This window comes from Rattus norvegicus, chromosome 3, assembly GCF_036323735.1.
Source record: "Rattus norvegicus strain BN/NHsdMcwi chromosome 3, GRCr8, whole genome shotgun sequence".
NCBI lineage: Eukaryota > Metazoa > Chordata > Mammalia > Rodentia > Muridae > Rattus > Rattus norvegicus.
In genome coordinates, this window is record NC_086021.1 from 35,949,668 (window position 1) to 35,969,774 (window position 20,107).

The 20,107-nt window shown below is 44.7% G+C and overlaps 1 long non-coding RNA gene across 1 annotated transcript; it reads left to right on the forward strand.

Annotated features, from left to right (window-relative positions):
- The first annotated feature begins 4,788 nt into the window (after window positions 1-4,788).
- On the forward strand, window positions 4,789-19,982 carry LOC134486071 (uncharacterized). Its single transcript, XR_010064754.1, has 3 exons — window positions 4,789-9,039; window positions 10,434-11,828; window positions 19,735-19,982. It is a non-coding gene; the product is annotated as an uncharacterized LOC134486071 (long non-coding RNA).
- Window positions 19,983-20,107: the final 125 nt, after the last annotated feature.

Consider the following 20,107-nt stretch of genomic DNA (forward strand, 5'->3'; position numbering starts at 1 on the left):
TGGTGAGCTTCTAGTTGGGCACCAGCTCAATCTCCTAATGTTGATGACATAAAGTTCATGATGAAGCCCAGAAGCTCACAGCTGCCAGCCAGCACTGTTCTACTGCACCATCTCAGCCCATGCTCACTCTTAAATACCACCAAAACATGCAACGGTATGGCAGAATAAACTCCACTTTATTTGAATATTCATGATATTTTTCCACTTAAATTATTTTATACAGGGCTGGAGAAATGGCTCAGCAGTTAAGAGCACTGGATGTACTTCCAGAGGTCCTGAGTTCAATCCCAGCAACCACATGGTGGCTCACAACCATCTGTAATGGGATCTGATGACCTCTTCTGGTGTGTATGAAGACAGCCACAGTGTACTCATATAAATAAAAAAATCAATAAAAAATTTTAAAAATTATTTTATACAGTTATGATTTTTTTCCTAAGGAATTCTTTGTATCTCAATGTAAGACTCTTCAACCTGATGTTAGACATAATTTCCTGTAGTTTCCAAAATTGCTTTAATAAAAAGTTTAACTTTGAAAAAAAAAAAAAAAGAAGCAGAGAGACGTGGAGGTGAGCACTCAGCTTCCTCTTAGGATTCAGTCCAGGATTTCAGCCCGAAGATGGTGCTTACATCTAGGGTGGGCCTTCTTTTTGTCCTGGTTAGACCTTTCCAGAAACACCTTCATGGAGAGAGACATTGTCTTAGGGTTTTACTGCTGTGAAAAGACACCATGACCAAGGCGACTCTTATAAGGACAATATTTAATTGGGCCACCTCACAGGTTCAGGGGTTCAGTCCTTCGTCATCAAGGCAGGAGCATGGCAGCATCCAGGCAGGCATGGTGCAGGCAGAACTGAGAGCTCTACATCTTCATCTGAAGGAAGTCAGGAGCAGACTGGCTCCCACTAGGTTAAGACGAGGGTCTCAAGCTCCACACCCACAATGACACCTGTCCTCAAACAAGGCCACACCTACTCCAACAAGGCCACACCTACTCCAACAAGGCCACACCTACTCCAACAAGGTCACACCTACTCCAACAAGGCCACACCTACTCCAACAAGGCCACACCTACTCCAACAAGGCCACACCTACTCCAACAAGGCCACACCTACTCCAACAAGGCCACACCTACTCCAACAAGGCCACACTCACTCCAACAAAACCACACCTCCTAATAGTACCACTCCCTGGGCTAAGCATATATGAACTACCACAGACATCCACATGTGTTTCCATGGATCCTAAATGTAGTCAAGTTGACAATGAAGGCTGACCATCATAATTGTCATGGCGGTGCACACCTGTAAGTCCAGCACTTGGGAAGCTGGGTCAGGACTCCCAAGTTTGAGTCCAACTAGGCTATAGAAGGAGACCCTGTCTCAAAAAAACAAAAACCAGAAAAACAGAGTCACAGCCACCATCATATTGTCAGTTGTATGTTTCCTCCACCACCTTTGCTCAGCCCATGACCAAGCCTATCCTTGGGTCAGATAACAGGAGGACAGACATCAGTCGCACAACAGGAGTGATGAGCATTGGAGATGAGGATGCTGAGACAGTAGGTAGAGTGGAGACAAGAACTGCAGGGTGAGGACCAGGGTGTGATGGGTGTGGTGGGACAGCTTTGAGGCCTTCCAGTTCCTTTAGGGTCAGCAGAGCAGGCTGTAGTCAAAGTGAGGCTCCTGCCTGATCTCTTCTCTCAGTGGTGCCACCTCTGACTCTTCCAATACTGGTGTTCCGATGACTCAGAATCCAGAAGTTTCCAAAAATGACAAAAGAGGCCGAGCTTCTTCCTGGCAAACAAGCTGGGGAACTTTGCTGATGTCATGGAGGAAGGGGAGGAGCAAGTCAACTTCAGGGAAGGAAGGCAGCCAACCAGGTCTAGAAGACATCTTGGGACGCAACCAAATCAGATGCCTTTGGGTGATGAATTCTTGAGACAGCGCTGGCTTGGGGTCAGGGACCACAATGGGTGGCTTAGAAACAGGCAGGTTTGCAATAGGCTTTGTCAAGACATTACTACTACTCTTTGGAGGCCATTTTATCAGCCACCAGGGAATAAGCAACAGAGATAAAAAATACCATCAACAACTCTAGAAGCTGGCCTTGTGACCCCATCCTGAACATTTTTTTTTAAAAGCTGAGTTTTACTGGATAGTGGTAGCACACACCTTTAGCCCCAATACTCAGAAGGCGATGGACCTCTGAGTTTGAGGCCAACCTGGTCTACAGAGCAAGTTACAGGACAGCCATGACCACACAGAGAAACCCTATCTGAAAAAAACCAAAACTAAAACCAAAACGAATAAATGAGCTGAGGGTCAGTAGAGCGTTTGCATAGCATGCATGAGGCCCTAGGTTCAATTTCCAAACCAAAAAAGAATAAATAAATAAATAAAAAATAAAATTGAGAGAGCTAGGGAGATGCCCAGTTGGTAAAATACTTACCGTGCAAACATAAGAACCCAAATTCAAGCCCTGTCACTGGTGCAAAAGCGCTGACAGCACCAGTGGCATTGGTGGCTGTGATCCTGGTGTTCGGGAAGCAGAGACTGGGGTTTACTGGCCACCCAGGCTAGCCAAATTGGCAAGCTCCCCTTTCACTGAGAAGCCCTATGTCAAAAACAATGGTGAGCAATTGAGGAAGACGCCCAGCATTGACCTCTAGCCTAGATAGACGGACAGACAGACTCACACCTACACACTAAAAGCCGGATGCAATAGGCAGTGCTTGTAACTCCAGTGCTGGGAAAGTGGAGATGGAGGATCATGGCGTCCACTGGCTAGCTGGCCTGGACTGCCTGAGGAGATGCGAGGCAATGAGAGACATGATCTTTAAGGAAAGGGATGGGGGGCACCTGGAGAGATGGCTCAGTGGTTAAGAGTACTGGCTGCTCTTCCTTCATTCCTGAGTTCAAATCCCAGCAACCACGTGGTAGCTTACAACCATCTGTAATGGGATCCAATGCCTTCTAGTGTGTCTGAAGACAGTAACAGTGTACTCTCTCTCTCTCTCTCTCTCTCTCTCTCTCTATATATATATATATATATATATATATATATATATATATCCAAAAAAATAAAAAATAAAATAAAATAAAATTCCAGTCTGTGTACAAACAAGGCGAATGCTCTACCACTAAGCTATGTCTTTTTTTTTTTTTTTCTTTTTTTCAGAGCTAGGGACCGAACCCAGGGCCTTGCGCTTCCTAGGCAAGCGCTCTACCACTGAGCTAAATCCCCAACCCCCTAAGCTACGTCTTTAATCCCCCACCCCCACATGCATTTGTTTAAGGTAGAGTCTCACTGTGTGCCTCTGGATAGCCTGAACCTAGCCAGTGCCGCTCACCTTGAACTGACTCCCTCTACCTCCTGAGTGTTAAGTTTAAAGGCATGCGCCCCCACACCAGCCAAGGGCAGATGCAATTTCTGAGAAGCATAATAGAAGTTTGTGGCGAAGATATTGAACCTGAGGGTTCAGAGAGTTCTGAATTCAAATTCTAGCTCTTCCCAAACAGTACGGTGGTGTGTACCAACAATTCTAGCATTTCAGAGGCAGAGGCAGGAAGACGAGTCCCAGGCTAGCCTGGGCTATGTAAGAACCTCAGAAGACAAGCCCTCCCCTACTAGTTTACCTGTATACCTAAGGCTGGACCCAAATGTAGCAACCTATTAGCCTTAGGCTCTCCTGGGTATTGAGATTGTAGGTGTGAACCACCAAGAGAAGCTGCTCCGTCCCTGACAACTAAGGCATTACTCATTGGTAGTTAGCCAGCTTTGGAGTCAGGGAGCCAGGGGACTGTGTGCATCTCGTTCCTCGGCTGGCTCAGTCTGGGGAAGGGGCACTCTACAGACCGTACTCCATTGTCAGGGCCCATAAGATGCTGCAGGTGAGGTGCACGGATCCGGTTGAGCAGAGTCCCGCAAATGGCGGGTTATTGCAGTGGTCAGCTCTTGCTCTCATCTGACGAAACCTTTGGCTTGTAACTAATTTGGAAATGTGATTATCACCCTTCACCTCCTTCTCCGCCCCTGTCCATGTGCTGCCCAGCTCTGAACAGGCGCTGCCCCAAGAGGCTGGTGCCCGCCAGCACGTGGGGGCAGGTTTCATACTGAACAGGACCTGGAGCCATTTTCCTTCCCAGCGCCCTTCTTGGGTGATTGATGCTAATGCAAAGCTCCTTAGGATGCGCTTAGGCTGCTGCCTGGAATAAGTGACTTGGGGATCTTCATGGTGAATCTGGAAAGGTAGACTGGTGTCGTGTTTGATGTCAGGAATAGGGCCAGAGCACAGCGTGCGTCTTGGGGGAAGAGGTTTGGGTGCTGGGTGCTGGGTCACGAACTCAGTGGCTGCCCACCAGCTCCTCCAAGCACCCTTCAGTAGTGAGGCTTTCTGGGTAAGAACTGCTTGTCCCTGTCAAACACTATGTGCTCACCTTCATCCGGGACCACACTCAGTTTGTCCACGTGACTGAAGACTATGGTAAGTGAGGTCTGCTGTTCCAAGTTGTATCCTTGTTAGTTTGTCCACCTTTCTCTTCCTGGTGGTGATTCTGCTGTCTATATTTCCCCAGAAGAACTTTCAGACGCACTCACCAGGGTTGGGATGATGAGGGGTCTGAGACTTAGTCTACGCAGCTCTGACAGGCCTGGACCTTAGAGCTCCCCGCCTGCCTGTGCCTCTCCGTGCTGTTCTAGAAGGCATGAGCAGCTGTGAGTGAGTGAGTGACTGTGTACAGAGGCGCTTTCCGGGGGCCTCTCACTGCCTATTCCTGTGAGGCAGGGTCTCTTTCTCAGTATGAATCTGGGGTTCGAGTTTTCTCAGCTGAACTGAGAAGCAAGCCCCACCCATTCCCCTGTCTCCACCCACTTCTAGAGCTGATGTTACAGGTCCGAGTGGGACAATGGGTTTATTTTAAAGGGTGCTGGGATCTTAAACAGGAAGCCAACTTTTCTTTCATCCCATTGACTTTTTTTTTTAAGGCAGAATGTGGTGGTTTGAATAAGAATGGCCCGCATAGATTCATGTATTTGAATATTTAGTCACCAGAGTGGAATTGTCTTTTGGGATTATTAGAAGGAGGAGGCGTGCCTCCTGGAGGAGGTGTGTCACTGGGGGTAGGTTTTGAGGTTTCCAGCATCATGCAGATCCTGCCCCAATCCCCAGCCCACGTCATAATGAACTAAGCCTCTAATACTGTATGCAAGCTCACAATGAAATGTTCTCTCTTGTAAGAGTCTTTTCACAGCAGTAGAATAGTGACTTAAGACAAAGGGGTTCACTATATAAAACTCTATAGCCCGACAGAATTCATTATGAGGATCAAGCTGGCCTTGAATTCCCAGAAACCTGCCTCCCCCTGCCTTTCAAGTGCTGGTATAAAATCATGTCACCGCCATGCCCAGCAACAGACATTAAAAATAGACTTGATGCTGGAGAGAGGTCTTAGGGCTGGAGATCATTTCCCAGTGCCTACCTCAGACACCAGAGCTGCCCTACGTCCAGCTTCAAGGAAATCCTGAGCCCTCGTGCACTCACATACACAGACACACAACATACACATAATTTAAATTTGTCTTTTTTTCCCCCTGGAGCTGAGGACCGAACCCAGGGCCTTGTACTTGCTAGGCAAGTGCTCTACCACTAAGCTAAATCCCCAAGCCCCTTAAATTTAAAAAAGATTTTATTTATTTGTATGTGTGTAGGTCTGTGTGGGGCAGGGGTGCCTGGAGAAGTCAGGAGAGTGTGCTGGTACGGGAGCTGCTGCACAGCTGTGCTGAGAACTAATTTAAGACAGGGTTTCTGTGTAGCCCTGACTGTCCTGGAACTCACTCTGTAGACCTGGCTGCCTCTGTCCCGCTAATGCTGAGATCAAGGGTATGCACCACCGGGGTTTTCTGAAGAGCTGAGTGAGCTCTCCTGTCCCTGCAACAAATGTTAGTCTTTGCGACAGGGTTTTGTTTTGTTTTGCTTTGCTTTGCTTTGTTTTTTAAGATTTATTTATTTAGTTTTTATATATAAGTACACTGTAGCGGTCCTCAGACACACCAGAAGAGGGCATCAGATCCCATGACAGATGGTTGTGAGCCACCATGTGGTTGCTGGGATTTGAACTCAGGACCTCTGGAAGAGCAGTCAGTGCTCTTAACCACTGAGCCATCTCTCCAGCCCCTTTGTGACAGGGTCTTAAGCTGTAGCCTAGGAAGCCCAGACTGGCTTGGCACTTGGAGTAATCCTTCCACAACTGTTTCCCTAACTGAGACTCAGGCATGAACGGAGGGCTCTATAACATGCCTTTACAGCATGTTCAGCTCTGGAGGTAAGTGGGCTCTGCTCAGACAGGCAGTCATCATCCCGTGAAGATACTGTTTGCATTGTAGAGGTCAAGCCAGTTGCTCAGGGTCACACAGCTTCTAAGTGACCAAAGCCTAGGATTCTCCCTCTCACTTCAACCTTCAAGGTTTTACTATGTAACCCTGGGATCTAGCTGCTTGCCTCTGCTTCCGAGTGCTGGGGTTAAAGGTGTGCAGTTAAGTCAGGTGAGGATGTTGCACACTTCTAGTCCTGGCACTTAGGAGGCATAGACAGATGGATCTCTGTGAGTTCGAGGCCAGCCTGGTCTATAGGAGTTCCAGGATAGTCAAGGCTACATAGAGAAACCCTGTCTCAAAAAACAAAAGCAGCCAACAACAACAACAGGTGTGTAGTTGAGGCTGGGTTTCAGAGACTACGCTCTCTTCTCTGCAGGTAAAGCTGTCCCTGGGCTCTGACACTACCCCCAGGCTCAGAAGCAGCATCCATCAGGGACAGGCAGCTGGAGGAGTCTGAACTTGTGGCATGTCTGAAGTACAAGTCCCATTTTGTATCATGGGGAATGCAGAGTACTGGCCTAGCTGCTCTAGAGAGGCCAGAAGAGGATACTGGGTCCCCTGGAACTGGAAGTCGTTAGCTATTGAGGCCTGCTCCTTTTAACAAAACTGCAGCCCTTTTGTATTCAAACTCCATGTTAAGTTCATAATTATTATTCTGACACTGAAGAATGTTACCCTATTATCTCAATGTTCTGAGACTCCCTTGCTCACCACAGGGCCACCACTCCTCCTCTCCTCCTAAGACGAGGACCAGTCAGCCTGAAGATTAGCTGATAACACTTTGTCTAGTTAGCCAAAAATGATGCACCTCTTCACTGCTTGCCTTTGAACCTTCGAACCTAGGTTTTCATATAAAACGTCTGCCCTGAGGACAGACAGGTGCCACAGTTAGGTTTTCCTCCTTGTGGCCATGATAGATCAGTCTGAAAGAGGTCAACAAACGTTCATCACATATTCAAGACTGGTATCTGAGTGGTCAGTACACAGCCTATCCCAGGACAAAACATTTGGTGCCTTGCCCGGAAAGCCATCTCTTGCCCTGACCCTCGAGACTGCCTCTCAGATGTAGTTGACTTCTAGAAGTGCGGGCTGACTCCCTCTCTCTGTGAGGAGGTAAGTCCCCTGAAGTGCACAGATCTGTTTTTTGGTTTTCTAGTTTTAGACATCTGGAAGGCTCCTAAGAGATGCTGGGCACAGTTATTCTCTTTGGGTCCAGGGACTCAGAGATGCCTGGGGCCCCCCTGTGTGGAAGGGGTAAGTTATGATTCACCCCTTCAGGTGTGGTCAGGGTACCAGAGTCCCACCACACAGCACCGTCTGTCTTTGAAAACTGGTCCTGTCAATATAGATGTCTTGTATTTGTTTGTCTGGTTGTGCTGTTATTCTTAATATAACTGTGATTTATACCATTTCTCTCCCAGGGCAGTCCTGAGCCACTCCTAGTATTCCCCTTGAGGAGAATTTACACCATTTTCAGGATTTCCAGAGAGCAGCCAGCTTTGAGCCCTGTGTGAGCTCCAATGGCTGTTCTTCAGCATGGGGTGGCCCCCTGAGGGGCTCTTTGAAGTCTCTGATCTTCCCATCCAGGCTGTCATCCTTCGTGGCACAGGTCACTCCAATCAGATTCCCTACATCATGGCTTGGTGGTACATGTGAGCTGACCCTCCTTGCTGGTTGAAAGGTTTAGGACCTCCACCTCCTGTAAGTACAGCAGAGGAAACTGCTGTTTTCTGGAGCACTCTCACTGTCTTACCTAAGCCTTCTGCTCGCAGCCTGCTTCCCGTTCTTTCTCAGCCTGAGGAGGCTGATGTGCCACCTCCTTACTGCATGTCAGGGTGAGCTGCAGCAGCCGGGGCAGAGGCTGCTGCCTGTACCCTTGTCCTTTCTAACCATCTCATCTGCTGTAACGAGTCCATCCCATACTCCATCTGGTCTCTATTGTGGTTCCTTAACAGAGGCTTCCCCCCCCCCCCAGGGCCTTGCACTTCCTAGGCAAGCGCTCTACCACTGAGCTAAATCCCCAACCCCCCCCCCCCAGGCTTTTCTTTTAAGTGCCATTGCTCCCCATCCCCCAGCTCCCTCTTCAGGAGGGAGAAATGCCTTTTCTGGTCTATCAGTCTTTCTCTGCTAGTGATATTTACAACAGGAAAGCTAAGAACCCATGACAAATATCAAGCTCTGATATCCCTCTTGGAGACTATCTTTCATAGCCACCAGCCCCCCTGAGATGGCACCCAGACATGCTTCACCGCAGAGGAACAAGACCACATTTGGCAGGAGGTCCTGAGTTCAATTCCCAGCAACCACATGGTGGCTCACAACTATCTGTAATGGGATTGGATGCCTTCTTCTGCTGTGTCTGAAGACAGCGACAGTGTATACACACACACACACACACACACACACACACACACACACACACACACACAGATTCTCATGGGATTGGGGGGGGGGGTCTCAAGGCTCCTTGAACTTGTCTAGGGTGGCCAGGTAGTACACAGTGTCCTATGGAATCTGCTGCCTTCTTGGAGAGACTACTGGATGCCTACTACAACTATTCTATGATCGACACCAAGACACCAGAGCCAGCTGTCATTGAGGCTTCCATGGGTCAATCAGCCTCTGATATCCAGAAGAAGATTCAGAAAATTGAAGGCTTCAAAGGTAAGAATCTGTCTGAATGCATGGAGATTGCTCAAAAGGCTTTTTTTTTTTCCCCCGGAGCTGGGGACCGAACCCAGGGCCTTGCGCTTCCTAGGTAAGCGCTCTACCACTGAGCTAAATCCCCAGCCCCTCAAAAGACTTTTAATAATAGGAAAAGTGAAGGAGATAAAAAAAAATCTAAGAAACTGGCAAACACTCTTATTGCAACTCAGAGGTTATATAAGGGGTGCGGGTCTGCGGAAACCTCTGAATAATAAAGACAAGATCAAATGATTTGATGAGTCTCAACTCCGTCCAAGGCTTCCAAAAAACCAGTGTGCCTATGGTGAGGAAATGGGTCATGGGAAGAATGAGTGACCTCAGAAACAGAGAAGAAACAGACTGAGGCTATCATCAGGGCTCCAAGTTCCCTCCTGAGCCTGAGATAACCTTAACAGTGGGCAGACATCCAGTAAACTTTGTTGTTGACACTGGGGCATGTCACTCAGTTCTCCAACAGCCCCTTCAACCCATGATAAACCAGACACCCCAGTACAGGGTGACAGAGGCTAAACCTTACTCATGAACTACCAAACAGTGTGTGGATTTGGGTAAAAAGACTGTTACTCATTCTTTCTTAGTGGTTTCTGAATGTTCTTATCCCTTATTGGGGAGGGACTGCCTAACAAAAATGGAATCTCACATTTATTTCTCCCCAGAGGGCTGTGTCTCTGTCCAGGAGATTCAACCTTTGTCTGTGTCCTTTCACTAGAAAATGAATACTAAGACTAGAGGATTAAGGAACGAATCCCTCATTGCCCTTCCTCAAACAACTCATAAACCTGATACCACAGGTATGGGCTGAGAATAACCCTCAGGTTTGGCCTTTCATTTCCCTCCTGTTGTGGTTGGTTTGAAGGCTTCTGCTAGCTCCGTCAGAGTGAAGCAGTACCCCTTGTCACCTAGCACCCTTCAGGGTATCAGCCCCAGATCTATTGTCTCTGCGCTATAGGCGCCTGATTCCCTGCCGTTCTCCCTAGAACACACTTCAGCTGCTAGTTAGAAAGCCTGGAGGACAAGATTACAGACTGGGGCTGGAGAGATGGCTCAGTGGTTAAAAGCACTGATTGCTTTCCCAAAGGTCTTGAGTTCAGATCCCAGCAACCATGGTGGCTCACAAACATATGTAACGGGATCTGATGCCCTCTTCTGGTATGTCTGAGGACAGCAATAGTGTATTCATATACAAAATAAATTAATATTAAAAAAAAGATTGCAAACTGGTGCAAGATTTAAGGGAGGTAAACAGAAGAGTGGACGATATTCACCCAACCGTTCTAGAACCTGTATATGCTTTTGAGCTCCCTACCACCAGACAGACAAATGTATACAGTCTTGCTTCAACATTCCTCTAGATAAGAACAGACAGCCACTTTGAGTGGCAAGATCCAGAAAATGGATTCAGGGACAGCTGACCTGGACCAGATTACCAACAAGGATTCAAAACTCACCTACGATTTTGATGACTCATCAGGACCAATGTGAGTACAGGCAGACATGCTTCTTTGCTTCAGTATATGGATGATTTGCTAATGAATGCCATTGATGTTGACTCTTATATAGAAGCAACCAGGTTTCCTCTAGAACCACTGCAGAAACTGAGATATAGGATCTCAGCTAAGAAGGTTCAGATTTGTGGATCTGAAGTGACCTATTTGGGTTTCCAGCCCAAGGGGAGTAAAGAAGTCTTTTCACCCTGTAAAGAAACCATCTCAAGCATCCCGATGTCTAAGACCAGACACCAAGTATGGAAATTCTTGGGGTCAACTGTTTTTTTGCAGGCTCAGGATACCAGGTTTTGCTGAAATAGTTAAACCCCTTTGTGAGGCCACCAGGGGGCATGAAGAGCCTTTCATATAGACAGCAGAAGGAAGTAGTTTGGGACTTGAAGTCAGCACTGTTCAGTTCCTGCCCTGGCGCTGCCTGATGTGACAAAGCCCTTCCATTTATTTGTGGACAAAAGTTAATGACCCTTTCAGACCTGGTCCTGCTTGAATATTCAGTTTATTTCACAGAAGACAACCAGGCCTAATAGCACCTAAGTAATACCTCATAAAGGACAGATGGGGACATACAACTGATGAAAGAAAGATTCTACCAAAAATTTGGTCAGAACTTTGATCTAGGATCTCCATGCCATCACTCATCTGGGAATGAATAAGATGAAAGAATTAATATCTACAAAGTTTTTTATTCAAGGGCCAACCAAGGAAGTGGAGCATGTTGCTACTAGATGTCATCCTTATCAAATGACAAGCCCAGCTACAAAACAATGTATGCTAAAAGAGAAAGAGGAACCTCACCAGGAGTCTTCTGGGAAACAAACTTCTCTGAGGTAAAACCAGGAAAATTTGATTACAAATATCTTTTATATTTATATTTTATATCTATAAAAAGTTTATATATACCTTCTTAGGATGGACTGAGACATTCTCAACCAAGAAGTAAAGTCCTCAAACTATAAGAAACTCATTGAGGGGCTGGAGAGATGGCTCAGCGGTTAAGAGCACCCGACTGCTCTTCCAGAGGTCATGAGTTCAATTCCCAGCAACCACATGGTGGCTTACAACCATCTGTAAAGAGATCTGATGCCCTCTTCTGGTGTATCTGAAGACAGCTACAGTGTACTTGTATATAATAAATAAATAAATCTTTAAAAAAAAAAAAAGAAACTCATCGAGGAAATAATACCTTGGTTTAGAACTCCTATGGCCTTGGGATTTGACAATGGACCAGTCTTCATCTCTCAGGTGAGTCAAATGTTTTAGCAAAAACTTTGGGGTATATTGGAAGCTTCATTGTGCATAATACACCCCCCGCCCAGAGTTCGGGCCATGTAGAGAGAATGAATAGGACTCTCAAAGGGACCTTAACTAAATTAACCCTAGAAACTGGTGATGCCTGGGTGACTCTCCTTCCCTTCGCTCTCCTTAGGGTTAGGGACACTTCTTTGCTTTTTTTTTTTTTTTTTTTTTTTTTTTTTTTTTTTTTTTTTTTTTTTTTTTTTTGGGTTCTTTTTTTCGGAGCTGGGGACCGAACCCAGGGCCTTGTGCTTCCTAGACTTCTTTGCTTTTTAATTGGATATTCATTTATTTATATTTCAAATGGTATCCCCTTTCCAAGTTTCCCATCCATACAACCCCTATCCCATCTCTCCACCCCCTTCTTCTACGAGGGTGTTCCCCCACCCATCCACCCACTGCTTCCCACCTCCTTGCCCTGGCATTCCCTTACACTGGGTGGTCCAGCCTTGGCAGGACCAAGGGCTTCTCCTCCCATTAGTGCCCAACAATGTTGTCCTCTGCTACATATGCAGCTGGAGCCATGGGTCTGTTTATGTGTACTCTTTGGGTGGTGGTTTAATCCCTGGGATCTCTGATTGGTTGATATTGTTGTTCTTCCTATGGTGTTGCAAATCCCTTCAGCTCCTTCAATCCTTTCTCTAACTCCTCCAATGGGGACCCCATTTTCAGTTCAATGGTTGGCTGCCAGCATTCGCCTCTGTATTTGTGATGCTCTGGCAAAGTCTCTTAGGAGACAGCTATATCAGGCTCCTGTTGGCATGCACTTCTTGGCATCAGCAATAGTGTCTGGGTTTGGTGGCTGTATGTATGTGGACTGGATCCCCAGGTGGGGCAGTCTCTGAATGGCCTTTCCTTCAGTCTCTGCTCCAAACGTTTTCTCCATATTTCCTCCTATGAATATTTCTGTTCCCCCTTCTTTTTTTTTTTTTTTTTTTTGGTTCTTTTTTTTCGGAGCTGGGGACCGAACCCAGGGCCTTGTGCTTCCTAGGCAAGCGCTCTACCACTGAGCTAAATCCCCAACCCCTCTGTTCCCCCTTCTAAGAAGGACTGATGCGTCCACACTTTGGTCGTCCTTCTTGAGCTTCATGTGATCTGTGGATTGTATCTTGGGTAATTCAAGCTTTTGGGCTAGTATCTACTTATCAGTGAGTGCATACCATGTGTGGTTTTGTTTTGTTTTGTTTTGTTTTTTGTGATTGGGTTACCTCACTCAGGATGATATTTTCCAGTTCCATCCATTTGCCTATGAATTTCATGGCCATTGTTTTTAATAGCTGAGTAGTACTCCATTGTGTAAATGTACCACATTTTCTGTATCCATTCCTCTGTTGAGGGACAGCTTCAGGGTATTATAAATAGGACTGCTATGAACATAGTGAAGCATGTTGGAGCATCTTTAGGGTATATGCCCAGGAATGGTATAGCTGGGTCCTCAGATAGTACTATGTCCAATTTTCTGAGGAACCCCCAGACTGATTTCCAGAGTGGTTGTACCAGCTTGCAATCCCACCAACAATGGAGGAGTGTTCCGCTTTCTCCCCGTCCTCGCTAGCACCTGTTGTCACCTGAGTTTTTTTTTATTTTTGTAATTATATTTGTGTACAGAAAACTTAAGTTTACATTTAACCCAGTTTAGTGGCAAGTTCTTTAGCCTTTGCCTTTTCCAGCTTGGCAATGCGAGCCACAGACTTAGGACCCAGGACGTTGCCTCCCCAGTGGCGGCGGATCTCGTCGTATCTGTCATTATAATTGGTTCTGATAGCTTCCACCAGCTTAGCCAGAGCACCCCTGTCTTCTGAGTTAACCTGTGTGAAGGCAACAGTGGTGCATGTCTTCCTGTGGACCAGGCGCCCCAGCCTGGCCTTTCCCTTGATGATGCAGTAGGGCACCCCCATCTTTCAACAAAGGGCAGGCAGGAAAAACCACCAGCTCAATGGGGTCTACATCATGGGAAATCACCACCAGCTGAGCCTTCTTGTTCTCCACCAAGGTGGTGACTGTATTGACCCCTGCTCGGAGGACAGGTGGTCTCTTAGTTGGGATGTCCCCTTTGCCAGCAGCTTTCTTCTCAGCACGGGCCAGCAGCCTTTGCTTCTTCTCCTGCTTTGTCTCTGGCCTGTACTTGTGGGCAAGCTTAAGCAGCTGAGTCACTGTTTGCCTGTTCAGGGCCTGGGTGAACTGGTTGATGGCAGGAGGTACTTTGAGCTGCTTATAGAGGATGGCTCTTTGCCGCTGTAGCCTGATATAGTGGGGCCATTTGACAAAGCGTGTGAGATCTCTTTTGGGCTGGATGTCCTGCCCAATGTCAAAGTTCTTAGGCCTTTCCTCAAACAAAGGATTGACCATCTTTTTGGCCTCCTGTTTCTTGACCATGGTGGGGGCCATGGCCACCTTTTTCCCCTTGGCCTTCTTTCCTTTGGCCATCTTGCTTGGCTGGAGGAGAGAGCATCACCTGAGTTTTTTATCTTAGTCATTCTGACTGGTGTGAGGTAGAATCTCAGGGTTGTTTTGATTTGCATTTCCCTGATGACTAAGAATGTTGAACATTTCTTTAGGTGCCATTGATATTTATCAGTTGATAATTCTTTGTTTAGTTCTGTACCACATTTTTAAATAGGGTTATTTGATTCTCTGGAGTCTAACTTCTTGAGTTCTTCGTATATATTGAATAGTAGTCCTCTATCAGATGTACGATTGTTAAAGATCTTTTCCCAATTTGTTGGTTGCCGTTTTGTCCTAATGACAGTGTCCTTTGCCTTACAGAGGCTTTCAATTTTTTGAAGTTTCATTTGTTGATTCTTGATCTTAGAGCATGAGTCATTGGTGTTCTAGGAAATTTTACCCAGTGCCCATGTGTTCCAGGCTCTTCCCCACTTTTTCTTCTAATAGTTTGAGTGTATCTGGTTTTATGTGGAGGTCCTTGTTCCACTTGGACTTGAGTTTTATACAGGGCAATAAGAATGGGGTTGGGGATTTAGCTCAGTGGTAGAGCGCTTGCCTAGGAAGCGCAAGGCCCTGGGTTCGGTCCCCAGCTCCGAAAAAAAGAACCAAAAAAAAAAAAAAAAAAAAAGAATGGATTGATTTGCATTCTTCTACATGCTGACCTCAAGTTGAACCAGTGCCATTTGTTGAAAATGCTATTTTTTTCCTACTGGATGGTTTTAGCTCCTTTGTCAAAGATCAAGTGATCATAGGGGTGTGGCTTTGTTTCTGGGTCTTCAACTCTATTCTATTGATCTATCTGCCTATCTCTGTACCAATACCATACAGTTTTTATCACTATTGCTCTGTAATATTGTTTGAGGTTAGGGATGGTGATTCACTCAAAATTTCTTTTATTATTGAGGATTTTTTTGCTATCCTGGGTTTTTTGTTATTCCAAATGAATTTGCAAATTGCTCTTTCTAACTCTATGATGAATTTAGTTGGAATTTTGATGGAGGATGCATTGAACCTGCAGATTGCTTTTGGCAAGATGGCCAATTTTACAATATAAATCCTGCCAATCCATGAGCATGGGTGATTCCATCTTCTGAGATCTTCAATGTTTTTCTTCAGAGACTTGACATTCTTGTCATACAGATCTTTCACTTGCTTGGTTAGAGTCACACCAAGGTATTTTATATTATTTGTGACTATTGTGAAGGGTGTCATTTCTCTAATTTCTATCTCATCCTGTTTATTTTTTGAGTAGACTAAGGCTACTGATTGGTCTGAGTTAATTTTATACCCAGCCACTTTGCTGAAGTTGTTTATCAGGCTTAGAAGTTCTCTGGTGAAGCTTTTGGGGTCACTTAAGTATACTATCATATCATCTGCAAATAGTGATATTTGACTTCTTCCTTTCCAATTTGTATCCCTTAGACCTCCTTTTGTTGTCTGATTGCTCTGGTTAGGACTTCGAGTACTATATTGAATAGGTAGGGAGAAAAGTAGGCAGCCTTGTCTAGTCCCTGATTTTAGTGGGATTGCTTCAAGTTTCTCTCCATTTAGTTTGATGTGTTGGCTACTGATTTGCTGTATATTGCTTTTACTATGTTTAGTTATGGGCCTTGAATTCCTGATCTTTCCAAGACTTTTTTTTTTTTTTTTTTTTTTTGGTTCTTTTTTTCGGAGCTGGGGACTGAACCCAGGGCCTTGCGCTTCCTAGGTAAGCGCTCTACCACTGAGCTAAATCCCCAGCCCCCTTTCCAAGACTTTTAACATGAAGGGGTGCTGAATTTTGTCAAATGCTTTCTCAGCATCTAATGAGATGATCATGTGTTTCTTTTTCTTTCAGTTGGTTTATATAGTGGATTATGTTGATAGATTTCCGTATATTGAACCATCCCTGCATCCCTGGGATGAAGACTACTTGATCATGATGGATGATAGTTTTGATGTGTTCTTGGATTCGGTTTTCGAGAATTTTATTATTTTTACATTAATATTCATAAGGGAAATTGATCTGATGTTCTCTTTGTTGGGTCTTTGTGCAGTTTGGGTATAAGTGTAATTGTGGCTTTGTAAAAGGAATTGGGTAGTGCTCCTTCTGTTTCTATTTTGTGGAATATTTTGGACAGTATTGGTATTGGGTCTTTTATGAAGGTTTGATAGAATTGTGCACTAAACACATCTGGTCCTGGGCCTTTTTTGGTCCTGAGACTTTTACTGATTGCTTCTATTTATTTAAGAGTTATGGGATTATTTAGATGGTTTATCCAATCCTGATTTAACTTTGGTACTTGGTGTCTGTCTAGAAATTTGTCCATTTCATCCAGATTTTCCACTTTTGTTGAGTATAGGCTTTTATAGTAGGATCTGATGATTTTTTTTTTTTAATTTCCTTGGTTTCTGTTATGTCTCCCTTTTCATTTCTGATTTTGTTAATTTGGATACTGTGTGCCCTCTGGTTAGTCTAGCTAAGGGTTTATCTATCTTGTTGATTTTCTCAAAGAATCAGCTCCTGATTTTGTTGATTCTTTGTATAGTTTTGTTTCTACTTGGTTAAGTTCAGCCCTGGGTTTGATTATTTCCTGCCTTGTACTCCTCTTGGGTGTATTTGCTTCTTTTTGTTCTAGAGCTTTTAGGTGTGCTGTCAAGCTGCTAGTGTATGCTCTCTCCAGTTTCTTTTTGGAGGCACTCAAGAGCTATGAGTTTTCCTTTTAGCACTGCTTTCATTGTGTCCCATAAGTTTGGGTTATGTTGTGCCTTCATTTTCGTTAAATTCTGAGAAATCTTTGATTTATTTCTTCCTTGACCGAGTTATAATTGAGTAAAGTGTTGTTCAGCTTCCACATGTCGTTTTTGTTATTATTGAGGACCAGCCTTAGTCGTGGTGATCTGATAGGATGCATGGGATTATTTCAATCTTCTTGTATCTGTTGAGGCCTATTTTGTGACCAATAAGATCAAGTTTGGAGAAAGTTTCACGAAGTGCTGAGAAGGTATATTCTTTTCTTTTAGGATGAAATGTTCTTTAGATATCTGTTAAATCTATTTGATTCATAACTTCTGTTAGTTTCTCTGTGTCTTTGTTTCCATGATCTATCCATTGATGAGAGCAGAGTGTTGAAGTCTTCCACTGTTATTGTGTGAGGTGCAATGTGTGCTTTGAGCTTTAGTAAGGTTTCTTTTATGAAGGTAGGTGCCCTTGCATTTGGAGCATAGATATTCAGGATTGAGAGTTCATCTTGGTGGATTTTTCCTCTGATCTATATGCCCTTCCTTAACTTTTTTGATAACTTTTGGTTGAAAGTCGATTTTATTTGATATTAGAATGGCTGCTCCAGCTTGTTTCTTGGGAATATTTGCTTGGAATGAGGTAGTGTCTGTCTTTGTCACCGAGGTGTGTTTCCTATATGCAGCAAAGTGTTGGGTCCTGTTTATGTATCCAGTCTGTTAGCCTATTTCTTTTCTTTTTTTTTTTTTTTTATTAACTTGAGTATTTCTTATTTACATTTCGAGTGTTATTCCCTTTCCCGGTTTCCGGGCAAACATCCCCCTAATCCATCCCCCTCCCCTTCTTTCTGGGTGTTCCCCTCCCCATCCTCCCCCCATTGCCGCCCTCCCCCCAACAATCACGTTCACTGGGGGTTCAGTCTTAGCAGGACCAAGGGCTTCCCCTTCCACTGGTGATCTTACTAGGATATTCATTGCTACCTATGAGGTCAGAGTCCAGGGTCAGTCCATGTATAGTCTTTAGGTAGTGGCTTAGTCCCTGGAAGCTCTGGTTGCTTGGCATTGTTGTTCACAAGGGGTCTCGAGCCTATGTCCTTTTATTGGGGAATTGAGTCCATTGATGATAAGAGATATTAAGGAATAGCGATTGTTGTTTCCTGTTATTTTTGTTGTTAGAGGTGGAATTATGTTTGTGTGGCTCTCTTCTTTTGGCTTCGTTGCAAGGAGATTACTTTCTTGCTTTTTCTAGGATGTAGTTTCCCTCCTTGTGTTGGAGTTTTCCATCTATTATCCTTTGTAGGGCTAGATTTGTGGAAAGATACTGTGTAAATTTGGTTTTGTCATGGAATATCTTAGTTTCTCCATCTATGGTAATTGAGAGTATTGCTGGATATAGTAGCCTGGGCTGGCATTTGTGTTCTCTTATGGTCTGTATGACATCTGCCTAGGATCTTCTAGCTTTCTTAGTCTCTGGTGAGAAGTCTGGTGTAATTCTGTTAGGTCTGCCTTTATATGTTACTTGACCTTTTTCCCTTACTGCTTTTAACATTCTTTGTTTTGTGCATTTGTTGTTTTATTATGTGATGGGAGGAATTTCTTTTCCGGTTCAATCTATTTGGAGTTCTTTAGGCTTATGTTTATGGGCATCTCTTTCTTTAGGTTAGGGAAGTTTTCTATAATTTTGCTAAAGATATTTACTGGCCCTTTAAGTTGAATCTTCGCTCTCTTCTACAGCCATTATCCTTATGTTTGATCTTCTCATTGTGTCCTGGGTTTTCTGGATGTTTTGGGTTAGGAGCTTTTTGCGTTTTACATTTTCTTTGACTGTTGTGTCAATATTTTCTATGGTATCTTCTGCCGCTGAGATTCTCTCTTCTCTTATATTCTGTGGTAATACTTGTGTCTATGACTCCTAATCTCTTTCCTAGGTTTTCTATCTCCAGGGTTGTCTCCTTTTGTGATTTCTTTACTGTTTCTGTTTCCATTTTTAGGTCCTGGATGGTTTTGTTTAATTCCTTCACCCATTTGGTTGTGTTTTCCTGTAATTCTTTAAGGGATTTTTGTGTTTCTTCTTTAAGGCTTCTACCTGTTTACCTATGCTGTCCTGTATTTTTTTTTTTCCTCTTTTTTCTTTTTTTCGGAGCTGGGGACCGAACCCAGGGCCTTGCGCTTGCTAGGCAAGCGCTCTACCACTGAGCTAAATCCCCAACCCCTGTCCTGTATTTCTTTAAGGGAGTTATTTATGTCCTTCTTAAAGTCTGCTAACATCATCATGAATTGCGATTTTAAATCAAAATCTTGCTTTTCCATTTTGTTGGGGTATCCAGGACTTGCTGTGGTGGGGGAACTGGGTTCTGATGATGTCAAATGGCCTTGGTTTCTGTTGCTTATGTTCTTGCCCTTGCCTCTCACCATCTGTTTATCTCTGGTGTTAGCTGGTCTTGCTGTCTCTGACAATGGCTTGACCCTCTAGTAAGCCTGTGAGTCAGCACTCCTGGAGACAGGTTTTCTACCAGCAGGATATGGGTACAGAGAGCTGTGTCCCAGGGTCAGCTCTGGGCACAGGTCTGGAACACTCCTTCTATAGATGGAATAACTCCTTTTGTGATAATGTTTGGGAGATGCCCTCCTACCCTTCTCCACGTCAGCTGTCAGCTGAGGTTTCTAATCACAATATCCTTTGTCAATCCAGGAACTCCAGAGGCTGGCCTATGTGCCTATGTTCAGCACCTACATTAACTAAGGCTCACCAACCACCCCTCGTCAGTTCCAAGCTGAAGATGTAATCCTGGCTAAGAGACTGTAAAGGATTCCTTGCTCCTCAATGGAAGGGACCCTACACTGTGATCTGAACAACCCCCACAGCTGTCAATGTTGATGAGATCTACACTTGGAGCTGTCATTCTTATCAGAAGTCTGCTCCTCAGAAATATCAGGACCCAGCCCAGAGATGGGCTATCCAGTCTCATCCACAGGACCTGTGAGAAAATGTCAACATCCAGACCAAGGATGGCACAGCAACACCAGAGGATCCTCTGACGATCAGACTCGTTACAGATTAACTG